This window comes from Mytilus californianus, unplaced genomic scaffold (genome assembly GCF_021869535.1).
Source record: "Mytilus californianus isolate M0D057914Y unplaced genomic scaffold, xbMytCali1.0.p SCAF_12, whole genome shotgun sequence".
In the NCBI taxonomy this organism is placed as follows: domain Eukaryota; kingdom Metazoa; phylum Mollusca; class Bivalvia; order Mytilida; family Mytilidae; genus Mytilus; species Mytilus californianus.
The window spans coordinates 36,761,999-36,770,167 of record NW_026262604.1 but is presented as its reverse complement, the minus strand read 5'-3'; the positions used below and the strand labels follow the sequence as shown (position 1 = coordinate 36,770,167).

The following is an 8,169-nucleotide window of genomic DNA, read 5'->3' as shown; positions in this document are numbered from 1 at the left end:
AAACCAAATATGAATACAAATTATATCAATGAACAGCACAGTACCATTCAGTTCGATATTTGGTAATACTTTATTTCAAAAGCAAATGCAGTTTATAGGATACATACACATATTGATGATTACTATATATGCACAAATAATATGATTTTTTACAAAGTATTCTCGAGTAACACAATATATAATTATAAAGGTGTGCATGACATAACATTTGGCACATAAAACAAAATACTAGATTCGAGCGGAGATTGATATACTTTGATAAACACAATATGTCTGAACAAAAATACTAAAATCCTGAAATTACAAAAAATAACATTACAAATTATGGCAGTGATTAGTCAAATGTGGAAAGGTTACTAAATGTCATCATGGTCATTACATCTATGGATAGCAAATTAAAACCCTGTGTAAACTTGGATCATGCAAGGGAAACATTAACCCTTCTACTTTATTCATTATATGTCAATGATATGGAGATAGAACTTACTTCACTTAATTGTAAATCATATGACCTCAATCGATAATCCAGCACATTAATGGAATAAGTGTAGTTTTTTTCCAGCAATTAAATATAAAACTCATGACATTATCGAACCAAGTAGCTTATCATATTTCAATCGTCTTCAGGTGCCGATTTGAATTTTTCTTTAGATTCCATATTGACTAGGTGCCGATTTGAATACATTTGCGATACATAATGTGTTGGAGCTTTCGTTATATTTTCCGCATCGTGAGCAGAGTTACGTCCCTTTTTATTTCGCGCAAACGAGTAACCGTGACATATTACCTATGTTATTAAACACACAAAGATTGTAAAGTACCAAGTATATCATATGTACCTTTTTATTTCAAATTTTTTTTTTTTTTTTTATTTCTACACTGTACCAATAAATATCCTCTTTTCATGTCATTTTGTACTATTGTTTACTCGTAGTCAGCATCTCTTACACAAAACCTGTCAATAAAAAGTACCAAATCTCCTAATATTCGTCTTGATCTTCAAATGACATAATATTAAATATGACCAATTCGTTTTTAATTTATCATTTCAATTAGTTAGTTATAGTAAGACATTTTGGAGTCTGCGCGTTTAGTTTCTTTAGTGTTAACATATTTTATTAATTAAATTCAATTTAAATAATGTACACAATTTAGCATTTACTTATTAATACAATTGATTTCGAATAATTAATATGATCTGGAAACAAAGCTGTTAACTTAAATTAATCCGTTTTCTAGTTTCTAGTTTCTTTAGTGTCCTACCCCAAGGGTGACTGGGGAATAGAAGTATGGTCACCATTGGTCTTCCTCCGACCGGCAGTAAAACCCTTGCTAAAGTCGGGCGTCCGTTTGGCTGTGCGGGATGTACAAATTTGCAGCCACGTCCGGTCAGAATGGAGACGTTAAATCCGATGCCTCGTGTAAAGAGAGTGTCACGCTCTTTGCACGTAAAGAACCCTTGCAGCAACTCTTTGAGGGGTCCGTAGGTGACCTGTTGCAAGGCCAAATTTCTGTCCCTATCCAATAAACCCTTATTTCCCGTGGCAGTCTAAATTTTTCCGACCTTAATCGCGGAAGCCCCTATTACAGAACCTACCTATTGTATTTATTGTTAATTTGTTCTCGTCCTGAATATGCATGAAATATTTGCCACTGGACGTTAATCAACCAACAATCAATCAATCAATCTAAACTTGTAAAACCTTATCTTTTCTAAAAGTCCAATTATTAAATAAAATGATAAATAAAAATACAAGTCCAAATCAGCCTGGTGACAGATTGCTCCTCCTCAACAAAAAAAAACACGTCCGCGTGTTTCTCAATGTTAATAAAACCTATCTCTTCTGCTGTCGTTTAATGAGGATTAAACGATTGTCTTTGATGATACCCATCTTGTTGATTCCGCATCTGCTAATGTTTTAGTCGCTGTAATTTTTTTATCTACATCTCAAGTTGATCGATTTTTTTATTAATTTTTTCTACTTCTTTTCTACCCATTAATGACTCTTTCTATAAATTTATTGTCTTTTGTAATTGTTCGTAATCAAGTTGAAATTCTATGTATATCAGATGGTTTATCACAATTTCATTATTTTCTGCATCTATTTTACTTTTCTCTAAATGTTGTTTTATTAAATCATTATTGACAGAAATTATTCTTGAATTTTCATTCCTTAACATTTCATTTTACCAATATAAATCATGGACGTTAAGGTTTTCAGGAGTTGATCTATACTTTTCTAATTCTTAGCGAAATTCCTCATTTCCTTTTACATATAGTTGTGTACTTTCCCACATTGTATTTATTAATAGTTGATCTTTGAGATTGCTGATTTCTTCATCTTTCATATTAGGTTCATAATTGATATCTTTATTGTTGGTATTATTCTCTTTTAATTTTTCTTTAATTGTTTTTAATTCCACTTTAACTGAATGATTTGTGTCCAAAAAATGTATAAAGGTTGTATTTCTGATGTTTAGAAATGTTAATTCCAGTATTTGTCTTTTTCTTTCCATGTGTTGGTTGAATCTGGATCGGTCCCTATCTGTTCTTCTCTTACTTTTCACTTTGTTATTCTTGGTTGTTATTTGTTCTTTTGCTTTCATTTTTTTTTCAATTCAATTCTTTTATTACTTAAAGCAAATACTGCTCATCAGTACAATGACATGTTATGTATATGTCGTGTACAAGTTACCATTTTGTACAGGTTATAACATGTACAAAAATTTTGTACATGTTATAATTTGTACAATGCAAAAATACAAGTTATAACATGTACAGAAGTACCTCGTACATTTTATAACATGTACAAAATATTGCTTAAAAATGGCTTTAACCTGTATAAAATTTGAAAGTAAATTTAAATAAAGCGAATATATGTTTAAAATTTATAAGATAATAAAGAACAATAGTCAAAAGCATAAGAAGATGCATTATTTACAGCATGCATAAAAAACTACGTTTTTATATATTTTAGAAACCATTCACACCTACCAGACTTACAACTGTCTTTCTTACACGGACGCCCCCAAGGGTGACTGGGGAATAGAAGTATGGTCACCATTGGTCTTCCTCCGACCGGCAGTAAAACCCTTGCTAAATTGGGGCGTCCGTTTGGCTGTGCGGGATGTACAAATTTGCAGCCACGTCCGGTCAGAATGGGGACATTTAATCCGATGCCTCGTGTAAGGAGAGTGCCACGCTCTTTGTACGTTAAGAACCCTTGCAACAACTCTTTGAGGGGTCCGTATGTGACCTGTTGCAAGGCTAAATTTCTGTCCCTATCCAATATACCCTCATTTCCCGTGGCTGTCTAAATTTCTCCGACCTCAATCCCAAACGCCTCTATTACAGAACCTACCTGTTGTATGTATTGTTAATTTGTTCTCGTCCTGAATATGCATGAAATATTTGCCACTGGACGTTAAGCAACCAACAATCAATCAATCTTTTGCACATAATGTTTCAATTGACTTGTGTCCAAGAAAAATATTTTAGAGTAGAAAATTTCATGTGAGAATTTTACTGACTGGTGGGTGTTGTTTGCATGTTTCATAAAATCATCCAAATTTTGTTGGGATTCAATCCATATCATGTCAACATCATTGATGAAACGGAACCAAAACTGAGGTTAAGATAACGATGTTGAAATGATTTGTTTCTCTAATTTGCCCATGTAAATATTGGCGTAAGACGGTGCCATTTACGGTTCCCAACGCTCTCTTGTTTATCTGACGATAATATTTACCATTGAAGATGAAATTGTTGCATTTCAGAACCAGAGTAAGTTGGTTTTCTCGTTTGAATTGTTTTACATTTGTCATTTCAGGGCCTTTTATAGCTGACTATGCGGTATGGACTTTGTTCATTGTTGAAGGCCGTACGGTGACCTATAGTTGTTATTTTCTGTGTCATTTGGTCTCTTGTGGAGAGTTGTCTTATTGGCAACCATACCACATCTTTTATAAGCAGCTGAACTAAATATTTGGTGGGTGGTTCTAGAATGTGCGCTAGTCCCTTATTCCCTTGCACAAGTGTGTTCCGTCATTATGAGGTATGTTAGTATACACTGAGGTGACATCCAAAGTGAGGAGGAGAGTTTCCGGAGAAAAAAGGTTCATGGAGTCCATTTTACGACGGTAATCTGTAGTGTCTTGAATGGGAGAAAGAAGATTTTCTACATGAGATCTTAAATGGTAAATCAACGATTGCATGGCTGTTTTTTCGTAAGAAGAGGTGTTTTAAAACTACTAGTATTTGTTGTTAGCTAGATGAACAACATCCTATTTGATTTTGTCGATTACTTTTTCCAGTTTAGCAGATTTGCCTGGTTTTGGAAACTATGAATTCTTCTATTTAAATCGCGGATTTCTGATTTCTTCCTCCGAGTTTGAACTGTAGGAGTTTTTCTCTGTGTCATTTGGTTTGTCACCAAAGTAATTCTGAGGATTCTGGTCAAATTTTCAAGGTCATCCTCCAGTTTCATATTATCTATGTTACTGTGCGTAGGACAAATATTTAAACCCTTAAATAAACTGTATTTCCATCCTCAGTTAAAGAAACTGTTGACAAATTGACAACCGTGTTGTTGGTATTGACCGGAATTTGACTTTTTCTATGAAATCTACGGTTGCGAGTCTTTTTTGGTTGAATTTGATGGTCTGTTTAAAGGGTGGTTAATTTGCACATCATCATGTCTAAATTAATCTGCGTGACGTGCAGTTTACGAGATTCAATACGTATCACTTAGGCGTACTTGAACTTTACCAAGTTCAAGATCAGACAATTGGGCACGATATTGACAGTGCAAGTTATCACTTAATTTGAATAGATTTTGATTAATTTGTTCAAAATCAAACATTTTAAGCACCTTTCTGAAAGATTTAGATAATGACGTATTTGTATTCAATAAACATATATTAAAATCTTTAAAATTAATTGTCTCTTATTCTTTTTGTAGGTTGCTTATTGTTTCTTCAAAATGTTTATAAAAAATTGCCTGGTTCTGTTGGCAGTTATTTGTTTTATCTTGGGAAGCAAAAGTTCAATCCAAATTGCCTATAAGTCTTTATTGTCAATGTCCTTCCTCATGTTGAAAGCAATATCGATTTTTGACAAAATATAGTGATAAATACCTTCTACATTATTATTTGTTCTCTTGCATATACACCAATCAGCAATGTGGACTCCATTGTTGAACCATTTGTGATCCATGTAAGCAAAAGTTCCGTAGTTGTGGTGTGTTGGCACGATTCTGTAACGAGATGAAGGTGTCCCTAATATGTGTTGTTGGTAGAAACGGTAATGCCAGGAGCTGACGGACAAAGGAGTGGACGGATTGCTGGTGTCTGTATGCCCTGACCAAACCATTGTTCTGTATATGATGCCACACAGCTTGGGTCCAGTGGAACACACACCCCTTGATGTTGACTCCTGGCAAGACTCTTCTGATACCCAACCAAGCATCTGCAATTGTAAAGATGCAATTAAAATACACACAATAAAATTGTTATAGTACGTAATCATAACATGCATAATGTGTAACCCCCAAGGGTGACTGGGGAATAGAAGTATGGTCACCATTGGTCTTCCTCCGACCGGCAGTAAAACCCGTGCTAAAGTGGGGCGTCCGTTTGGCTGTGCGGGATGTACAAATTTGCAGCCACGTCCGGTCAGAATGGGGACGTTAAATCCGATGCCTCGTGTAAAGAGAGTGCCACGCTCTTTGCACGTTAAGAACCCTTGCAACAACTCTTTGAGGGGTCCGTAGGTGACCTGTTGGAAGGCTAAATTTCTGTCCCTATCCAATATACCCTCATTTCCCGTGGCAGTCTAAATTTCTCCGACCTTAACCCCTTAATCTATTACAGAACCTACCTATTGTATTTATTGTGAACTTGTTCTCGTCCTGAATATGCATGAAATATTTGCCACTGGACGTTAAGCAACCAACAATCAATCAATCATAATGTGTAAAATCACATATTTCGAGCGCTGTGTCATTATCATTTACAAACTATTTCGAGGACTGTCTCATTAACATTTATCAACTTTTTCGATTTATATACATTGTTTATGTAATGCTAATGAACTTATCAACTTCAAAATCCACTACAAAATGTGCAACAACTGGGTCAACCAACCGATCTTTCAGCGATTGCAGAACTGCTACGTAGTCAGCTTCTGTCTTCCTTGACATCATCCCCCAAGGGTGACTGGGGAATAGAAGTATGGTCATCATTGGTCTTCCTCCGACCGGCAGTAAAATCCTTGCTAAAGTGGGGCGTCCGTTTGGCTGTGCGGGATGTACAAATTTGCAGCCACGTCCGGTCAGAATTGGGACGTTAAATCCGATGCCTTGTGTTAAGAGAATGTCACGCTCTTTGCACGTTAAGAACCCTTGCAACAACTCTTTGAGGGGTCCGTAGGTGACCTGTTGCAAGGCTAAATGTCTGTCCCTATCAAATATACCCTCATTTCCCGTGGCAGCCTAAATTTCTCCGACCTTAATTCCCGACGCCCCTATTACAGAACCTACCTATTGTATTTATTGTTAATTTGTTCTCGTCCTGAATATGCATGAAATATTTGCCACTGGACGTTAAGCAACCAACAATCAATCAATCAATCCTTGACATCAAAGCAAACGCCTATGGTAGCTGTTTCCGTTGACCGTCTTTAAGGATCAAAGCATGTATGCTTAGGAGTTGACCGGTAGCTGTGAAGGGTGCTTTAACAACCAGAAAAAAGAAGGGACGGCTATTCTTGAGTCAATGCACTGGGCAAAACGCTGGTCATTCCGTTTCCTGATAGATGGAGCTTCTGTTTCCTTTGAATGGCCGGCTTAGGGTTTCTGATTGTGGTGTCCTTGGCTTTTATCCTTGTGAGTTGGACTGTAACCTGGTCAGAACAAGCGGTAAATTCCACTCCGGCTTTTTCCTTCTAACTACATGGTTGCTAAGTAGCCCTTTAAAAATTATTTGGAATTGCGATAATGAGTGTTCACGACGTTGACGGTTTAAAGTACAGCTGTGATTTCACAAATTTCACAATTTTTTTTAACTGAAAATTGAAAAAGAACAATAGTCAACTAACGTGACAAGTTTTATGCAATACTCCAATATTAAAATGACATTTCATAACATTAAGCCATAAGTGGGATTTCACATTAATTAATATAACAGATAATTATAATTTATAATTTTAAAATCTTATTCTTACATTTTTTTCCTTTACAATATTTATGTCTATCGTATTAATTTCGGTTACTTCACAAATAAATAAATCGGTCACAAATATTTAACGTCAAATGTCACTAAAATAAATAAAGATGAAACACATAATTTGTCTTGATATCTTAATTTCTAAATTTGTCAAACCGTACACTTCAAACTGTTCATAGTCTGAAAAGACCATATTTTGTGCTCGACCAGTAAGTGAAAAGTCCGGAGTCAATTGCAAGTATTTAGTCAGGGTTTTACTTGTTTTTGCTATGAAATATCTTTCTAAATTCTTTCCAGACTCTAAGACAGCAATAGTTAACTCATCATGAAATGAAACAATATGATTTGAAAAATTTATGTTTGCCTTATGAGTAGTTAAAAAATCTTGACCAAGGATTAAGTGAAATCCCACATTTCTTACAACATAAAAAGAAAAGGGCATAACTAATTCAGTGACATCTATGTCCAAATCAATGTTTCCTTTAACATTATGTACAGTATTACATACTCCACGAATTTCAGGTAAATCTGAAATACTTATGATTGGTAATTATTTCTTACAAAATGCCCTTCTAAGTAGTTGCTCATTAATTACAGAGATTGTTGCACCATAATCTACAGGAGCATTAATATAAATATTACCTAACTTAACTCTTATTTTATTATTATTAACAATAGCTGTTCTACATTAGCCATGAAGTTATTCTTGAACTCAAAATACCTTGCCATTTTAATTATATAATATAAGACTTCATGAGGGATAACCCTTGCTAAAGTGGGGCGTCCGTTTGGCTGTGCGGGATGTACAAATTTGCAGCCACGTCTGGTCAGAATGGGGACGTTAAATCCGATGCCTCGTGTAAAGAGAGTGCCACGCTCTTTGCACGTTAAGAATCTTTGCAACAACTCTTTGAGGGGTCCGTAGGTGACCTGTTGCAAGGCTTA

The 8,169-nt window shown here is 35.3% G+C and overlaps 1 pseudogene; it reads right to left on the bottom strand.

Annotated features, from left to right (window-relative positions):
- Window positions 1–286: 286 nt before the first annotated feature.
- On the bottom strand, window positions 287–7,953 carry LOC127721047 (uncharacterized; annotated as a pseudogene).
- Between the last annotated feature and the right edge of the window lie 216 nt (window positions 7,954–8,169).